General features: G+C 39.9%; 1 protein-coding gene and 1 long non-coding RNA gene across 4 annotated transcripts in view; one reads left to right on the top strand and one right to left on the bottom strand.

The window, feature by feature from the left end:
- LOC129467805 (uncharacterized) overlaps window positions 1–5,781 on the bottom strand; it is a 47,486-nt gene extending 41,705 nt beyond the window's left edge. The window contains exons 1-2 of the long non-coding RNA XR_008652477.2: window positions 5,377–5,781; window positions 160–346 (exon numbers count right to left, since the gene is read on the bottom strand). This is a non-coding gene — a long non-coding RNA (uncharacterized lncRNA). The remainder of the gene's footprint in view (window positions 1–159; window positions 347–5,376) is intronic.
- Window positions 5,782–5,869: 88 nt separating this feature from the next.
- Window positions 5,870–20,073, top strand: part of RNF180 (ring finger protein 180) — a 213,657-nt gene continuing 199,453 nt past the window's right edge. The window contains exon 1 of one of the 3 annotated variants that reach the window (XM_055252597.2): window positions 5,870–6,034. The gene's annotated coding sequence lies outside the window, so the exon portion shown is untranslated. The remainder of the gene's footprint in view (window positions 6,035–20,073) is intronic. The other 2 variants (XM_063623242.1, XM_055252596.2) reach the window with 2 other exon arrangements.

Here is a 20,073-nt window from a genome sequence, read left to right as displayed (position 1 = left end):
ACCAATCAGCAGGATGTGGGTGGGGCCAGATAAGAGAATAAAAGCCCCGCTCGGGTCCCTTTCCACACTGTGGAAGCTTTGTTCTTTCACTGTTTACAATAAATCTTGCTGCTGCTCACTCTTTGGGTCTACACTGCCTTTATGAGCTGTAACACTCACCGCAAAGTTCTGCAGCTTCACTCCTGAAGTGCTTCTTTCAAAGATCTGTGAATTCTTTAGGTTTTCCTGGTATGGTCCTGCAGTGGTTCTCGGAGCAAAAGTTCACGATATGAATCTTCACATGCCATACTGTCCATCCAAGTAGAAGGTACATGTTAGCACTATCTCTTATCCATGTATCTTCCGCCTGTGAAAGGAAATTAAATTTTGACACCCCAAACTCATTTAGCCAAAGGGAAAAGTCAAGCTGGGAACTGGGTCATGCAAACCTGTCTCTACCTTTTGATTCCTAAATAAAATGGCTACAAGATGAAAAGCTACCCACTTTTCCCATGTTTTGCCAACAAGGAAATTCCTGGTGAGCTGTTACAACTTCACCATGGCAATGCTAATTGATAGCTTATCTTGACAGGTGCAGTCACCCAGGCTGCCAGACACAAATGCATATCAGATTGTTCCCCTACCCCATTTTGTCTGTATTATCTTATGTAAGATGCAGATTCCCCACATTTTTCCTTTGCCCTTTTTGTTTAAGTGAAAACTGTGCTTCTCACTATCCTGCCCTTTCCCCTTTAAATTTGGAGCTCTCAAAATCATCTTCAGAGAAAGGCATAGACCTGTCTCCTGTGAGCGTTCTTAACTTTGGTGAATAAATCTCCAAAAATGATTGAGACTTTTCTCATCATTTTCTTTGACTGACACCCTCATCATGACTTTTCTACTGCGGGAACATCCAAATACACAGGGATTACTTTTTCAATGTTTCTGTGGCCTTATTGCATCCCTGCCAAATCTCAGCCCCATGGATTGCCATTTCAGCTCTTCTTTCATGACACCTTTATTCCTTTTGCTCTTTGTCCTGTGACCATGCTCACTGTTCCAATCCTGAACTTCATGTAAATCACATCAATTTACTGTTTTTGTTCCTCCTCTTGGGCTGCTGATCATTTTGAAGAAAATCTCAAAACCTACATATACATTTCTGCCATCATTCAAGCCTCAGCTGGCTCCCTCTGACATTTCATAATCTTTTATTTTGTACTCAATTAACTACACATTCACAACTTATATTGAACATTTTTTATTTTTGCCTGTCAAATGCCCATTTCCATCCCAATATTCATTTGGGTAACTATGCCTATCTCACTTTCAACCTTTGTGGTCTGAGTAGGGGACTGATTCCCTTCTACCCATACATACAGTTTTATGGGTGAGCAAATGATATGCAAAGGACCAACTTGCTAGTTCTTCCTCTCTGTGGGAATGAGCATGTGGCCCAAGTCTCTACTGGACACTCAGTTCCAAAACTTTGCTGGAATTAAAGAGGTATTATTTTTGCATTGTGGCTGCTAAACTGGTTGAATTTAAGCCTGGAGCTACTAGTGGCCAATCTTGCCACTACATAAACTGATTCTGCCTAAAAAAGGAAGCCAGCACAGAGAAATAGAGGGAAAATGGTGAAAATAAATTGCTGATGGCATCATATTTTATTGTTAAAAACAAATAGTTCCTCTTCAAAGGGTTTCAATTCCTGGTTCTTTGTTCTATTCTAAAAGGTAATTGTACCCATTCATCAATCAGTCCTCCCTATCTCTGCTATGCCCAAACACCCCAAGATGTACTATACCTGTCCTTCCCGTCAAACACTCCTTGCCTCCTTTGATGATGTCAACAGTAGCCAATCGGAATTAGCCTAGATTGTGTGGTCTGACCCCAGTCCACAGTGGGAGAACACAGAAACAGGGTCTGTGTTAGGCATAAAAAAAACTCCTGCTCTCCTTTGTTTTGTGTGCTCTCCCTTGCCTCTGCCTTGTATGCAAGAGGTGCTCTTCTATAGATGTAAATTTCCTTGCTGAGAAAACTTTTGCCTGAGTGCTAGTTTCACTTTGTGGCATTGAATATTTGTTTCTAACCACACATGCCTGAAGCTATCATAGGCTTATCCATACAAACTAGTGAATATTTTCCTTGGGCCAACTTGAGTTAGGTTTCTGTCATTTCACTGAAATGAGTCCTAACTAATGCACTTCTGGATGGAATGGATTGAGCAGTGCATTAAGTACTGCTCTCCAGAAACTGTTTCTTAAAGATCATTAATACTAACAACAATAGCTGATATTTATTGAGTGCTTATTATATACCAGGTATCATTTTAAGCACTTTGCTTGGATAAAATCATTAAAACCTCACAATAACTCTACGATGTTACTATTATTATCTCCTGTTTACAGATGAAAAAACTAAGGCACAGAGAGATTAAGAAACTTGTCCTCAGGTTATACACTTGTAAGTGGAAGATTTGAGACTCAAGCCGGGGAAGAGTTCCACACCTGTGCTATCCTACGCTGCCTCAAGAGTCAGCATATCCAGTGGCCTTTTCTCATTCTCTTTAGCCTCTTTGCCCAGTTCGACTATCCATTTGCTCTTCAAACTTGCATAGGAAGCTTTAGGTTTCCAGTCCTTCTATTAGGAACTTCTTTAGGTTTTCTTCTGCTCTGCCTCCTAAATCTAAGATTTTCCTAATAATTCTCTATTCTTTTCCTGGTAATCTCACATACCTCTGTGCTTTAACTCAAGCCTCTAATTTTGAACTTCCTGCTGTCTCCAAATCACCCAAATGTCCTGCTAGGGCCTCAAATGGCATGAATTGCATCAAACAATGTTGGGTTTGTAGGAAGAAATTAAAATTGCTTTATTATTTCAGTCTTGTTGGAAATTATAATTTATGCCAGAGGTTATAAAATTCAACTGTTAGGTAATGAGATTATTGACACAGGTGCTTTGGGAAGACTAAGGATTCAGCTAGCCATTATATCCGGTGTGATGAGAGATAATGTTAGTTAATATTTAGATACTAATTATCTAGCAGTTAAAATAAATCTGTACTTATCTTGTATCTTATAATCATAAAGCTGAGTTTTTGTCTTTTACTAAAATGTAAATGATCTTCCTGAAATATTGAAAATCATACTCTTCTTTTGTACCTTTGAGATGATGAATATTTGTTAAGATGTTTATTAAAGCAAAAAGTGTTTCTCCACTTCTGGTTGTAAAATGACTGGAGAGGTTGTTTCTAGTTTATCACACCTGTGCAAATTAATTCCTCTCTAGAGTCATGGGTTCTCATACTTGACCTTTCCTTAGAATCATCTGATATCCCACATCAAGAAATTCTGATTCAATTGTACCAGAGTAAGAACAGGGCATTGGTATTTTCACAAGCACTCCAGGTTATTCCAATGTGCTTCCAAGGTTGAGAATCATTGCTCAGAAGTTACACTTTTTAAGGTTGCTCAATAAATATGGGACACCCAGTTAAATTTTAATTTTTAGTAACCAAACATTTTTAGTGTGTTTTATACTAAGAATTAATTCACTGTTTATCCAAAATTCGATTTTAACTGGGCATCCTGTGTTTTTATTTGCCAAACTTGTCAACCTTATCATTTCTCTGAGTTCATCCCTGTGATTTCATCAGAAATAAGAGATTATATTACATTACTAAATCAGAAAGCATCAAGACTTTCATCTTGTCTTTCTTCTTTCAGGCCTGTTTGTAATAAATCTTGTACCTCCAAAAGTTTATTTCTTTAAAAAGGAAGCACTGCAAATTCAGCCAGGAGGCCAATCTTTTCCTCTAGAAGTTGCCCATATTCTCCCTCTTGTGTGTTTCCAGGGTGGTTCCCTCCAGGAAAGGAAGGTCAAGTCTCTCTCAGGCTTCAAAGCTCTCTGACATTTCTTGCCATCTCATCTTTCTGATTCTAGCTGGAGAAAGTTTTCTGCTTTTAAATGTTCATGTGATTAGGCTGGGCCTGCGTAGGTAATCAGAAATAGTCTCCCTATTTGGGTCAGTCACTTTTATTACATCAGTAAAGTCCCTTTTCTATATACTGCAACAACTTTACAGGATCCAGAGATTAGAATGTGGACATTTTGGGGGAGCCATTCTGCCTACCACAGTTGTTGCAGGTGTCACCTTCACTTCTCTCTTCTATCAGATTCTCTGCCTAACCACTTTGTTATAGAATACGTCCTCCAATTGCTTCCTGAGAAAGAATGCATCAAAATACTACTTAAACTTTTGTATATTTGAAAATGTCTTTTTAAACCTCATACTTCAATTTCAAAATAGGAAATCATTTTTTCTCAGAATTTTATTTATGTTTCTGTGGAGAATCCAATGCCATTCTGATTTCTAAATCTTCATAAATCACCTCCTATTTTTTCCTCCATGAAAGCTATTAAGATCTCTCTGACTCATGTGGTTTGAAATTTCACAACTTTGTTATAGACAATTTTTATCCATTAAACTGAGAGCTCATGAGCTTCTGTCCTTTAGCTCTGAGAACTGTTGTCCTTGTTTTCTTTGGTAATTATCTTTCTTCTCTTTGCTCTACCAGCTGTTAGATATTCCACCTTTCCTTGCCTAACTGCCCTGGCTAGTGCCTCCACTATAATGTTGAATAGAAGTAGCAACAATTGACATCCTTGTCTTATTCCTGATCTTAGGTGAAAATGTTCATTCTTTCAAGATTAAGTATGATGTTAATTACGGATTTTTCATAGAAGCTCTTTATTAGGTTGGAGAAGTTTCCTTTTATTCCTAGTTGAAGTGTTTATATAAAGAAAGGGTGTTAGATTTTGTCAATTGCTTTTCCTTCATCTTTTGAGATGATCATGTGGTTTTTGTCATTTAGTCTATTAAAGTAGTGTGTTACATTAATTTCGTATGTCACACCAAACTTGCATTCCTGAGATAAATCCTACTTGGTCATGTTGTATAATTTTGTTTAATGTTGCTGGGTTTGGCTTGCTAGTATTTTGTTGAGGATTTTTATGTTACTATGCATAAGGTATATTGCTCTCTAGTTTTCTCGTGATGTCTTTCATTTTGTTCTTTATTTCCTTGTATTTCCAGATGGGAAGTCACTGCATACAGCCCTAATCTTAGGACAAGTTTCCAAATAAGCCACTTCAGGCAAATAAAAATTTCTGTATCTAGCAGAGAAACAAAGCTGTACATTTTTTTTGAGGTTCCCTCCTAGCTTCCTTCCCTCTCCTCAAGCCAACTAATAAAACTTGCTTTTCATATTCCAAATCTTATTTATAGTCGTTTGATCATCTATGAGGCACCTGCAAGTCAACATTTACTGCAAGCGGCCCCCTCCCTCACTCCCTAAATAAGCACTTTTGATTTACCGCCAGTCATCAACTCACCTCCCAACTGCAATTTGTCAAGAGTAGTGTCAGGTGCACTTTAGTGGTTAATCTTGCACATCGGTGGAACTTTAGGCACAAGAAGGTAAGCAACGAAGATAGTGATATACGAAGGGAAAACTAAACCCAAGTGGTGTTGCCAGCTTAAAAGTCGTAGGCATGGGGATGGGTGGATGGGACGCCGGCCTAAGATTTTAGCAGGGAACAGACCCAGCAGTTGGCTTGGATCTCTGAACTCCAGAAAAGGCCGAGTGAGGACAAGGGAGACCACAGGGATAATTTCTGTGGCTCTGGGAAGGGGATGACAAGGGAGAAAAACTTTCTCACGGTTCCATCTGGCCGGCGGCGCTTGTCTGCCTGCGCGGGGTCAAAGCCCGGCGCCGCCCACGCGCGGCTCGGGTGGGAACCCGCAGACGTGGGGTGAGCAGGGCCGCTGGCTGCGGCGGGCGAGCGCCGGGGCGCCACGTCCGAGGCCGCGGGGTCCGGGCTGCAGGCACAGCTCGAGCGCTTTCCGCGGGGTTTGGCTCCTGTCGCTTCCCGTCTCGCCGAACCGGCATCGCCGCCGCCGGAGCCGCAGCGAGTCCTCAGAGTCTGGCTGCTGGCGGCCGGCAGCGCCGGGACGGGGCGCGAAGCCGGAGGCCCCGGGACGTGGACACAGGTAAAGGCCGGCGGGTCGGAGTCGGGCAGGGCGCGGCGGCGGCGCCTCTCGGAGGGACCCGGCCTCGGCCGGGCCCTGCCCAGCCGCGGTGGCCTGGGCCCCCACGTTGGCCCAGGCGGGGACGTGCCAAGGGGCTGGGCTAGGGCTGCCGCTGGCCTGGCCGCCTCTCGCCCGGGCCTCAGGTGACGCGGCGGCGGCTTAACTTTCGCACCTGAGGCTCTCGGAGCAGCCTGGGGGCACGCCCGCCTGGAGGTTGGAATTACACGGGGTCGAAAAAGCTGAGCCCTGGAGGCGAGGCGCTGGAGGTGTGGCGGAGGAGGCCGGGGAAGGTGGGGTGTGTGCCAGGGGTCCAGTACTGAACACTCTCCAGGTCTGAGGTGGGGAACTGCGTCTTGTTTAATTTCGGAGCTTGTGGGGACCACACAACCCCTTGCACGGCCGGTTCCCTCTGCAGGGTTCCACTTTCCTTTGTCTAGTCCATTTCAGTATCGGCGTCGCAGTCGCTTTTGTTGCAGCCTTGGGTCCGGAGTGTACGACTTTCTGCTAGGCAGAGGTCATAAGCTCTGAAATCCATCGGGGCGGAGGTGGGGAGATGGTCCTTTGGTGGGAAATTACTGGTGCTGTTATGAGCACTAACACGTATATTCCACCTTGTTTTTTTTTTCGAGATAGTGCTCATTATTTTCGTAGCATCTAACAGTTGTAAGTGCACCTGTGAGAGCATTCATTAGTTAACTTCAAAGGAACATTATGCGGACGGGTTACTATTATCCCATTTTATAGACCAGACAGCTGAGGCACCCAAGAGGAAAAGTGATTATATCAAAACTAAGCAGTGAATCCTTGTGAAATCTGTGATTAGAACTTGTTGACTGGAGTCGTCCTTGGTCCAGTTGGTCTCTTAGCCTCAAACAAAATTTAGCTCTCGAAGATGGACGGTCTGATGCTCATTGTATTTTTATTTACTCATTAATTGTTAAAACTTTTCTTAAAAAATAGAGTCGATTCCCTTCAGACTCCTGTTATAGTACCCCTAAAAGTGATACTTGAAAGATCATAAACACTTCAGTTTCAAATGAGTGGTATCATTTGAGTCGTAGAAAGAAGTAAAATTCCGTTGTCTTTTATGTGTCAAACTTTAATCTCTTGTATAAATGTAGTGCCACTGGCAGCCCAAAGATACTTGGTGACAATGGCAGAAACTCTAAATATTTATTGAGTAAGTAGAATCGAGGAGGCGAGCTGTTAGGTTTCTCGGAATATTTGAGCAAGTTTTTTCTCATAAAGAATCAAAAATTTAGGAGAATAGTCATTTTAATTATTGTAATGAAAATTATCTCGTAATTGTGTGAGTGTTATGTTGTACTTTATCTCTCTGGAACCATCAACAATTTACCATTTTCCCTAGGGTTTGCTCTTCGTTTCGTCAATGGTATTTTATTACCCCATTTTTCTTTGTCTCTTTCATTTTGTGTGTGTGTGATTTTTCAAAGTGAAGATTTTTTCTTCGAAAATTCAAAAAATAATATTGAAAAAATCAACAAGATTTCCTTCTTGATAAAATAGAATTAGCGGTTTTTTGAGTGTGTCTGAGGACCGACACCAGCCTCTTTAATAAGCACCTCATACGTGAAGCAGGAACTCTTTCAGGCAAGAATGCAATAAATTAATCATTTTAATATATTTCTGTAATATTTTATGACATAGCTACCTGAATAATAATGCTTTTTACTCTTACAGTGTCTTTGCATTAAGGAGCATAAAGATTAAAAATTTCGCTTAAATTTTGCTAACTACATAGTACAAGGGGACAGTGTGCTTAGACTTAATTGTTGCTTTCATGGAATAAACACAGTTCTCTCTCTCTTATACCACCTCCATTTGGCCATCTGAAAAAAGAATGGTAATCTGTCCTTTCCTTCATAGGGATATTTGGGGAATTAATGAAGTAATATCTCGAAAGTAGTTTGAACTCCACAGAAGAAAGCAGCTTTGTAACTTTGAAATGTGATTGCAGTCTTGAAACATTTTCCCTCCTTAAACATGCTGTCGTTTATATTTTTAGAGAGTGATCATTCCAAGTAGTCACCTCAGGAGGCTAAAAACTTATTCCAGTAGTGCTGCTGCCATTCATAATTATTTTGTATTTTTTGAAATTTCTAGTTAATTTACAAGCAAAAACATTTCATGACAATGTTCATAAACACTTGTTTTTGTTTCTATTTTTTAATCAAAAAACTAATTCAGCTTGAGTACCTATTTTCTTTGCTAAATTTGGCAGAATGATTTCTACATGGTTGTAAAACTCAGTTCTACCTTCAAGATTTTACCACTATTAAGGATATTTAAAGGATTGTCCTGATGGCTATGAAGGCAGTTTCATAAGGACAGTTTAAAAATAGTTTAAAATAATGACAGACATTATTAGAATAAGTTTGCAACCTTCCCAGAAGTCTACTACAAAGGGGACAATGCTTACCTCCAGGCTGAAGTTCTGTGCGTATGTGCACATTTGCATGTAATCTCTATTGTAACCTATCAATTATCTCTTTTCATCACATTGATCTCTTAGAAATTAGATATTTTACCTACAGATTAAATAGAGTACATTAAGTAGATCACATCATACGGGAACAGTCTTAGATTGGGAGTGTATTTCATAGAGAAGTTTGGATGTCACATACATTTAAATTTAAATATTTGTAACAATTTTGAATAATAAAATGTGGCTCCATATTATATGTTTTGAGTGTAATACAGCCGAGGCAATATAGCCTCAAAATATAAAATTGCTATTTTCAAAAAAAAAGTTATTAAGTTGTGTGTGCAACAGACTTTCCTGACCACACCAATGTCAAAAGAAAAAATTTCGACAAATTTAGTTTAAATATCAAATTGGCTTTTATTTGCAATTCTGAAATTGGGTAGCATCTCATTCCATAAAATAGAATGCCATGCCCTAGGCATGGCAGAATAGTTGGTTTTTGTAAGGTGAGAACAAGGAAACAGTGTTTTTAAAAGTCTGTTGGTTAACATCAGATTACTTAAGGTTACTTATAAGTGTTAAAGCAGAAGGGGCTACTTATGCCAGCTTAGGTTTACTAAGCCCTTTCCTGTTGCAGCGAATCTCCTGTTTTCAGGAAAAACTAGTTTGGTCTATGACCTACTTCCTTACAGTTTCAGATTGATTGTGTGGCACTGAGCATGAGTGACTCCCTTTTGGTTTGATCTCTTGGGGCCTAGTGGAGGAGCTCCGTCTAAAACAACGTCCTGTTGTAAATTTTATTTAACAATTCTGTCCTTTCAGTAAGCTTTCACCTAAGTGAGAGTGTGACCAAAACTTAGGGCATTAACGCTACTCAGTTACTATCATTCTGGGTTTTCATTAATAGGTTAGGTGTCCTCATTATCATGGGTTTCTTTGAGTTTTTATCGTATCAGCTGGAGAGAGATCATTGACATTCGTCAGATTGCTGCACGCAGTCATTTAAAACTTTTGAGAGAAGGTAGCACACTAGGGAGACTATTATGACTATCAGAAAGATAATACCAAGAGTTTGGAATGTACTTCTTAATCAAAGTTCCCATGAACCAAACCCACTGAAATTGAACAGATCAAAGAACAAGACAGACAAAGAATCCACTCATTTTAACCAAGTAGCCTGTTCTTTAATTTTTTTTGCAACTGAGTCTCTATAATACTGGAATTTATCCATGTGCAACAATAAGTGTTACCAACTGCAAAGACTCCTCCCTCTTTGACCAGTAGAAATCTAGAGCAATTCTGTTAATATCTAGTATAACTTTAACAAGAGAATTCAAGGAAGTCTTGTGCAGCTATCGCATTGCAGTAGAATCATCTATAGAGGCTATTGTGAGGGATAAATTCTAATCATTACTTCATTTGTATTACTCCAAGGCATAGGAAAAGGGACCTAACAAAGCCAATCCAAAAGGGTTAATGCCTCTTGGCAGCGTTCTCTTTAATCTATGACATAGCTTAGGAGGAGTGAGCCAGTGTTCCACTTCTGGATTATGGAGTGACAACTTACCATTTAGATTTTTAGCCCACATTGGCCCTTCATCCTCTACCTGTCAAGGCATGAGGTTGCCTGTGTGTAAGGTTGGCCACAGAATTATCCACAAATAATGATATACCCTGTGGGTGCACATAAGGACTGCTTTCCAGTTCTGTTCATGGATATATTGCTTGGAATGGTGGATTTAGCAGTTTCTAGCCAAGAATCTGAAGCAGAGTTTACAGGTTAAAAAACTGTAATATGCTTGCACATAAGTCAGTTTGAAATAAACTCTATTCAGGCTTTTGGTACAATCCTGTCTTATGATACACTCATTTGGACTTGGTTCTTGTATCCCATGACTGGATTAAATTAAAACAGAGAGAACAAGTGGGTCTAGAAGTCTGACTCTATAACAGGGACCAGTAGTACAATTTGAACAAGCAGTTGTGTTAGGGATGTTTTTAAGTTAGCCACTGATTGGACTAAAAGATCTTTTAAGTTATGTAAAGATTTGGGTTTGGCAGGACAGATCCAACACTCTGTGAAGTTACCTACAGAAGCAACTGGTTATGACAGTATTATCCTACCAAGCGGGGAGGATCTTTTTCTGATGTCTTGGGAAAAGCCATCCACAGTGTGAAGTCATCAACTTCTTATCCTGGTTAACTTGCTTTTTAAGGTCTGTGGCTTAAGAAGAGAAGCAAGTGGTATCAGGAGCTGGTCTTTTATGAGGGAGATGTGAATCCAGGGGTCAGCACCTTTGAGTTTAGCTGCAATGCCTGTAGTCAGGAGCACTTGGTAGGGTCCTTTCCAGTGGGATTCAAGAGCAGTCTTTCTTTGATGACATTTCCAGAACACCCAATCACCAGGTTCCAGCAAGCCTTTTTGGATCTGTGTCTTGAAAGTCTTCCTTTACCTGTTGGTGATAACTTTTAGCATAATGCATTAAGAATGTACAGTATTGGGTCATTTCAACATGGGTCAATTAGGGATCTACATTTGGTGTAATAGCCAAAGATATGGAGTAACCAGCAATAATTTCATAAGACGTTAACTTGTGTTTTCCAGCAGTGTTGCTCTGAAGAGTCATAAGAGCCAGAGACAGAATTTTAGGCCAAAGAAGGCTAGCGGTGTCAGATAAGTTGGAAATTCTGAGGTTAAGTATTCCATTAGTTTTATCAACCTTACCAGAGGACTGAGGGGGGTAACGACAATGATAATGCTGGTTTTGGTCTTTGGTTCTGTTTATATGCTGGATTATATTTATTGATTTGCGTATGTTGAACCAGCCTTGCATCCCAGGGATGAAGCCCACTTGATCATGGTGTATAAGCTTTTTGATGTGCTGCTGCATTCAGTTTGCCAGTATTTTATTGAGGATTTTTGCATCAATATTCATCAAGGATATTGGTCTGAAATTCTCTTTTTTGGTTACGTCTCTGCCAGGCTTTGGTATCAGGACGATGCTGGCTTCACAAAATGTGTTAGGGAGGATTCCCTCTTTTTCTATTGATTGGAATAGTTTCAGAAGGAATGGTACCAGTTCCTCCTTGTACCTCTGGTAGAATTCAGCTGTGAATCCATCAGGTCCTGGACTCTTTTTGGTTGGTAAGCTATTGATTATTGCCACAATTTCAGAACCTGTTACTGGTCTCTTCAGAGATTCAACTTCTTCCTGGTTTAGTCTTGGGAGGGTGTATTTGTCGAGGAATTTATCCATTTCTTCTAGATTTTCTAGTTTATTTGCATAGAGGTGTTTGTAGTATTCTCTGATGGTAGATTGTATTTCTGTGGGATCAGTGGTGATATCCCCTTTTTCATTTTTTATTGCATCTATTTGATTCTTCTCTCTTTTCTTCTTTATTAGTCTTGCTAGCGGTCTACCAATTTTGTTGATCTTTTCAAAAAACCCGCTCCTGGATTCATTAATTTTTTGAAGGTTTTTTTGTGTCTCTGTTTCCTTCAGTTCTGCTCTGATTTTAGTTATTTCTAGCCTTCTGCTAGCTTTTGAATGTGTTTGCTCTTGCTTTTCTAGTTCTTTTAATTGTGATGTTAGGGTGTCAATTTTGGATCTTTACTGCTTTCTCTTGTGGGCATTTAGTGCTATAAATTCCCCTCTACACACTGCTTTGAATGTGTCCCAGAGATTCTGGTATGTTGTGTCTTTGTTCTCATTGGTTTCAAAGAACATCTTTATTTCTGCCTTCATTTCCTTATGTACCCAGTAGTCATTCAGGAGCAGGTTGTTCAGTTTCCATGTAGTTGAGCGGTTTTGAGTGAGTTTCTTAATCCTGAGTTCTAGTTTAATTGCACTGTGGTCTGAGAGACAGTTTGTTATAATTTCTGTTCTTTTACATTTGCTGAGAAGAGCTTTACTTCCAACTATGTGGTCAATTTTGGAATAGGTGTGGTGTGGTGCTGAAAAAAATGTATATTCTGTTGATTTGGGGTGGAGAGTTCTGTAGATATCTATTAGGTCCACTTTGTGTAGAGCTGAGATCAATTCCTGGATATCCTTGTTAACTTTCTGTCTCGTTGATCTGTCTAATATTGACAGTGGGGTGTCAAAATCTCCCATTATTATTGTGTGGGAGTTTAAGTCCCTTTGTAGGTCACTGAGGACTTGCTTTATGAATCTGGGTGCTCCTGTGTTGGGTGCATATATATTTAGGATAGTTAGCTCTTCTTGTTGAATTGATCCCTTTACCATTATGTAATGGCCTTCTTTGTCTCTTTTGATCTTTGTTGGTTTAAAGTCTATTTTATCAGAGACTAGGATTGCAACCCCTGCCTTTTTTTGTTTTCTATTTGCTTGATAGATCTTCCTCCATCCCTTTATTTTGAGTCTATGTGTGTCTCTGCACGTGAGATGGGTTTCCTGAATACAGCACACTGATGGGTCCTGACTCCTTATCCAGTTTGCCAGTCTGTGTCTTTTAATTGGAGCATTTAGCCCATTTACATTTAAAGTTAATATTGTTATGTGTGAATCTGATCCTGTCATTATGATGTTAGTTGGTTATTCTGCTCCTTAGTTGATGCAGTTTCTTCCTAGCTTTGATGGTCTTTACAGTTTGGCATGTTTTTGCAGTGGCTGGTACCGGTTGTTCCTTTCCATGTTTAGTGCTTCCTTCAGGAGCTCTTTTAGGGCAGGCCTGGTGGTGACAAAAATCACTCAGCGTTTGCTTGTCTGTAAAGTATTTTATTTCTCCTTCACTTATGAAGCTTAGTTTGGCTGGATATGAAATTCTGGGTTGAAAATTCTTTTCTTTAAGAATGTTGAATGTCGGCCCCCACTCTTTTCTGGCTTGTAGAGTTTCTGCTGAGAGATCAGCTGTTAGTCTGGTGGGCTTCCCTTTGTGGGTAACCCGACCTTTCTCTCTGGTTGCCCTTAACATTTTTTCCTTCATTTCAACTTTGGTGAATCTGACAATTATGTGTCTTGGAGTTGCTCTTCTCAAGGAGTATCTTTGTGGTGTTCTCTGTATTTCCTGAATCTGAATGTTGGCCTGCCTTGCTAGATTGGGGAAGTTCTCCTGGATAATATCTTGCAGAGTGTTTTCCAACTTGGTTCCATTCTCCCCGTCATTTTCAGGTACACCAGTCAGACGTAGGTTTGGTCTTTTCACATAGTCCCAAGTTTCTTGGAGGCTTTGTTCATTTCTTTTTATTCTTTTTTCTCTAAACTTCCCTTCTCGCTTCATTTCATTCATTTCATCTTCCATCAGTGATGCCCTTTCTTCCAGTTGATCGCATCTGCTACCGAGGCTTCTGCAATCTTCGCGTAGTTCTCGATATTTGGCTTTCAGCTCCATCAGCTCCTTTACACCCTTCTCTCCATTGGTTATTCTAGTTATCCATTCGTCTAATTTTTTTTCAAAGTTTTTAACTTCTTTGCTATTGTTTTGAATTTCCTCCCGTAGCTCGGAGTAGTTTGATTGTCTGAAGCCTTCTTCTCTCAACTCATCAAAGTCATCCTCCATCCAGCTTTGTTCTGTTGCTGGTGAGGAACTGCATTCCTTTGGAGGAGGAGAGGTGCTCTGCTTTTTAGAGTTTCCAGTTTTTCTGCTCTGTTTTTTCCCCATCTTTGTGGTTTTGTCTACTTTTGGTCTTTGATGATGGTGATGTACAGATGGGTTTTTGATGTGGATGTCCTTTCTGTTTGTTAGTTTTCCTTCTACCAGACAGGACCCTCAGCTGCAGGTCTGTTGGAGTTTACTAGGGGTCCACTCCAGACCCTGTTTGGCTGGGTCTCAGCAGTGGTGGCTGCAGAACAGCAGATTTTCGTGAGACTACAAATTCAGCTGTCTGATAGTTCCTCTGGAAGTTTTGTTTCAGAGGAGTACCTGGCTGAGTGAGGTGTCTGTCCCTACTGGGGGTGCCTCCCAGTTAGGCTGCTCGGGGGTGAGGGACCCACTTTAGGAGGCAGTCTGTCCGTTCTCAGATCTCCAGCTGCATGCTGGGAGAACCACTGCTCTCTTCAAAGCTGTCAGTCAGACAGGGACATTAAGTCTGCAGCGATTCCTGCTGACTTTTTGTTTGTCTGTGCCCTGCCCCCAGAGGTGGAGCCTACAGAGGCAGGCAGGCCTCCTTAAGCTGTGGTGGGCTCCACCCAGTTCAAGCTTCCTGGCTGCTTTGTTTACCTAAGCAAGCCTGGGCAATGGTGGGCGCCCCTCCCCCAGCCTTGCTGCTGCCTTGCAGTTTGATCTCAGACTGCTGTGCTAGCAATCAGCGAGACTCCGCGGGCATAGGACCCTCCGAGCCAGGTGCAGGACACAATCTCCTAGTGTGCTGTTTTGCATGCCCGTTGGAAAAGCGCAGTATTAGGGTGGGACTGACCCGATTTTCCAGGTGCCGTCTGTTACTGCTTTCTTTGACTAGGAAAGGGAATTCCCTAACCCCTTGCGCTTCCTGAGTGAGGCAATGCCTCGCCCTGCTTTGGCTGGCACACAGTGCGCTTCATGGACTGTCCTGCACCCACTGTTTGGCACTCCCTAGTGAGATGAAACCGGTACCTCAAACAGAAATGCAGGAATCACCCATCTTCTGTGTCGCTCAGGCTGGGAGCTGTAGACTGGAGCTGTTCCTATTCGGCCATCTTGGCTCCACCCCCGAAATTTTAGTTTTAAATATATGAAGGATATACCACTTTCTGGCCTATTGGCTATTAAAAAGGGAGAAAGTATACCTTTTTTTTTTTTTTTTTAACGCAGTCTCTCTCTGTTGCCTAACCTGGAGTGTTGTGGTGCTATCTTGTCTCACTGCAATCTCCACCTCCCTGTTTCGAGCAATTCTCATGTCTCAGCCTCTTGAGTAGCTGGGATTACAGGCATGTGCCACCACACCTGGCTAATTTGTGTATTTTTAGTAGAGATAAGGTTTCACCTTCTTGGCCAGGCTTGTCTTGAACTCTTGGCCTCAAGTGATCTGCCCGCCTTGGCCTCTGAAAGTGCTGGGATTACAAGCGTGAGCCACCATGCCCAGTCAGAAAGTATGTATTTTTTGATGGATAGTTTCATAAACAGCATAGTAACATATAGTTAAAGCACATATGATATCCTGAAACTCAGACTGTGTTCTTTAATGGATTTTCTAAAACATCAATCTCTATAATAGCTTTATTAGGCTGAATTGGGCACCCCCAAATTCATGTGTTGAAGGCCTAATTCCTAGTACCTCTGAACATGACTGTATTTGGAGGATAGGGACTTTAAAGAGGTGATTAAGTTAAAATGAGTTGTTAGTGTGGGCACTAATCCAATCTGACTGGTGTCCTTATACATAGAACAAATTTGGACACATAAAGACCTACTGGGTATGTGTGCCTACAGAGGAAAGATCATGTGAGGACACGTTGAGAAGACAGCCATCTGCAGCCCAAGGAGAGAGGTCACAGAAGAAACCAAACCTGCTGATGTCTTGATTTTTGGCTTCTAGTCTCCAGAACTGTGAGACAATAAGTTTCTGTTGTTTAAACTACCCAGTCTGTGGTACTTTGTTATGGTAGTCCTAGCAAACTCATACCGTTGTCCTGTTTTTAGTGATTTTGGTTTGATCTTTGAGTGTAAATGGGAACAGCCTTATTTGCCCATTATAAGGTACTTTATTATCTTTTTTTCTAATTGTTTTAGTGTCTATTGATGGTTTTATCTAGATCCATTATTTCATCAGGGGTCAAAAATGGTAATTTTAATATAATCACCCTTCATTTTTTAGCACTGTGCTTCTTTACTGAAGAACTTTTGCTCACCAACTATTTGGTTACCATGAAATAGTCTGTATTGCAAAGGTACAATAACTGCTTGATTGGATTCTTTCTCTTTTTCAATTCATTTTTAGATTCTGACATCCTCCATATCACCTGAGAATCCCAAATTTCAGGTTTGGGGATTTGAATTTATACTATTAGGGTGAGCCAAAGACTTCCAAACTGAGAAATTTATATAAAGCATCCCTGGACTGGTGATGCCTTTGGAACACCTGGCAGATACAGTGTGAAACCCTGTTTCCAGGAGGGACAGGTTCTCAAGGGCCCATGATAGTCTCATGATAAAGATAAGTTCACTTCCCAAACTGCAGATCCATGAGGAAATGAATGAGAGTTAATATATCCCCAGAAAATTTAGGTAAACCCAGGGCTCAGTCTTTGGTCTTTTCTCTGTGCATACTCACAACCTTGTAGATATCATTTATTTTCATGGCTTTAGAGAACCATCCCACGTTTAAATCTTTTGTTCAGAGATCTCATACCTAAAGATATCACAAACCAAACTCCTGACTGTCCTTTCTGTTTCACTGGCAGCCTTTCCCATACCCGTTGATGGCAGTTTCATCTTTACAGTTGCATATAACAAAGAATTTGGAGATCCTTATCTCCTCATAGACTCTACATCCAATCTGTCTGGAAATCATCTCTGCTTTACTTTCAGTGTATATCTAGAATTTGATGATAACTTAACACCTTCATTGCTATCACCTTAATCCAACTTTTGGCTATATTCCTGTAGCAGCATTTTTCATCATAACAGTGTTTGTCTGGTAGAAGAGTTAGTTGGTACTTTTCATAAACATAGTCCTGTTTTACACTCAGAGACTTTTATTTAAAAATAAATATAATCATTTAAAAAGTACTACTTTATCTCATTTTTCTTTTCTTACTTTATGTAATTATGAGTAAATTAAGAGTTTACTAGGGAAAGGGCAGAAGCTTGTAGAAGTGTATTGTATACTAGGACAAGCATTTTGATTCAACCAGAAGCATATGAGTATGTAAATCATAATTTAGTTTCTAATTAGGTTTTTTTTCCCATGTAATTCAACCTAATGTATTTAAACATTGGTTTGGCTCTTAGGTGAATTTAAATGAAATAAAGAATGTGGTTTATACCTGATATGTTTGGATTTCCTTTCAATGCCCAAAGAGAGAACAGTAGCTCTAATTGCCACAAATTCATTTCAGCAACGTATATAGTCACATACAAGGCAGCCTGTGGTATTGAGGGGGGCTACAAAAACTTGAGCTACTGCTTATGCCCTTTCTCTGGGAGTTTACAAGTAGAGGAAGATTCAGATGTACACATTAGTGTGTTATCTGGTGACGCAAAGACAAAAGTACAACATAAAGGCATAGGTAACAGATCAACAAAGGTACCAGATGAACAAAGGTAAAAGCTGTTTAGGAACAGAGCAAACAATAAAAGTGCTAGGAACGTAAAACTCTCTTTTGGGGAAGATGGTGGGATAAATAAGTAAACAAGCCCAAGTCTCTTGGCTTCCCAGGCAGTGCTTTATTGGTCAGTGTTTTATCTGCTAGGAGATACCTGCTTTTTTTTTCTCCATTATCTGGCAATTTTTTGGAGCTGTATCTTTTGAGGTAATCTAATATAGTTGCCTCTGTATCAAACAAAATGTTTCTGTGTGTGACAATTCCTCTGGCCCTGAAGTAAAAAGGATTTTGGTCAAGTCAGTGTGCTTGTCTATGCAGCCGCCTTTCATCTGAATCCTTTCTTGATTACTGATACATCAAGAAGAATGTATCTAGTAAGAGTATGGCAAATTAGACAAATACTTATTATCAACATTTGGTTAAAACAACGCTTTATGTCATGATAAAATACTTAACATAAGGTAAGTATGTTTTAGCCTGTATTTCCCGTTCTAAGAAGTCAGCCTGAGAAGTACTTGGGGGGAAGAAGGCTCCATTTGACCTCAGGCTGAAGTCTTTATTTAGATGTTTTCCTTTGAGAACCCTGATAATTTTTGCCTGTTCTCTCCCAGTCAATTGGCTTAGAACCCCTCTCACCCTCTCATATGCTTTCATAGCGCATGTCTTTGTTATTCTTTATGTTCTGGGACAAAATAATAGTTTCTCAGCAAATGATTATTGAATATTAACTGAAAAGAAATTTCCTGATTTTATTTTCTTCTTTACTGTATCTTTATGGTCCAAACAGAAATATTATTGGCACCTTATTAAAATTATATTTAGATGTATCATGTCCTGGATTGCTCAAGAATCTCCATAAATAATGAAAACTCTTCTTTGGAGCCAGAACTTGTATCCTCATCATATGATGTTTCTGAGAGTCCCATATAAATACCGACATGCACACACCATTTTGAAAAGTGTATTTCAGCATTTTGTACAACTCTCTTAATTCTGCATGCAATTTCTACCTTTTCATATATTTTTCCCATAAGAAAGTAGTGTGTAAGAAGTCAGTGAATATATGGGTCCTGCTTATTATTACTTTCATTCTTCTTTAAAATTCATTCTTTTATGAAAGAGAGGTAGCAATTAAAATGGACAAAACTAATCAGAACACATGTCTGCATTTCTTCAGTAATATTTCATAATTCTTAAAGGTGTCACTTGGATTGAAAGACTGCAGTGGGCATTCAAGACTAAGTGCCTGAGATATAGTTGTAAGAAAAAGAAAAGGGAAAATGAGTCAGTTTACAAGAATAAAGAAGTGCTGTTCAACTTTAATTGAAGTGTGTGACTTAAGAACCTATGGGACAGGATATGAAGTACTGGTAGCAATTACAATGACAAATTCATATTACTTTTTGTCGTTAAGGTTGTTTATTATGCATTGCACTATGCCTAACTCAACAAACCCAGAGAAGGTAGAAGAAAAGTAGAAATAAGGAAGGTGAGAGGTGGCTAGATGGAGATAGGAAAAATACTTATAGATGTGAACACCAAAGTATATGCAGAACCATTTAAACTGTTGAAGTTGACTTTATCATGTTCAAACACAGAAGTATATAAACACCAACAATTATTTTAGAAGACTGTGGTCTTTCTCTAATTTGTGTTGGACAGTTTGAGTTCATAAATTAGCAGTTTCAAATGCAGTTTTCATTACTGCAGCATAGAATTATAAAATGACCGTTTAGAAATCACCGGACACCGTCTGTGTAGATGAAGTATCTGGTATCTTTCACAAAGATTGAACAGTAATATGAGAGGGATCCTGGATTACAAACTATCTTTCACCAAATAATACAGGTACTTGAAATATTCATTGAACTGAGTAAGTAAGGCACATACATTCCATAGGCATCTGGCCATAACTGTGAGAAGCTGTTTTAATTTCTACTTAACATAGGATTACTTTTTGTGTCCTAAGGTGTTCTTAAATGATTCACAAACAAATTAGGTGGTTGTCTGTTGTTTTGCAAACTCAGCCATTTTACGTTTTTGCAGCATTTCACAGATCATTGACTGTAGTGTTGCTAGTATTTCTTTGCTGTGGCCTGCTTGGATTTGGACTCCTTTTATTTCAGTTCTTCCGGCTCACAATAGACATCAAGAAGATTCAATATCAGTAGGGTGAGCTGACATGTAATCAGTTTTACAAAATAATTAATATCTGTGCAGCTCATCTGACAGAGTTATTATGTATGATGTTCTGCTCATGTTAACAGCCACGGATTCCAAAGCCCATTTCAACAAAGCAGTTATGGATTACTGTTGGGATTGCCATGCCATGTGTAACAGTGAGATTTCCC

Source organism: Symphalangus syndactylus, chromosome 18, assembly GCF_028878055.3.
Source record: "Symphalangus syndactylus isolate Jambi chromosome 18, NHGRI_mSymSyn1-v2.1_pri, whole genome shotgun sequence".
NCBI classification, from domain to species: Eukaryota; Metazoa; Chordata; class Mammalia; order Primates; family Hylobatidae; genus Symphalangus; species Symphalangus syndactylus.
This window is presented reverse-complemented; position numbering and strand designations above follow the sequence as displayed.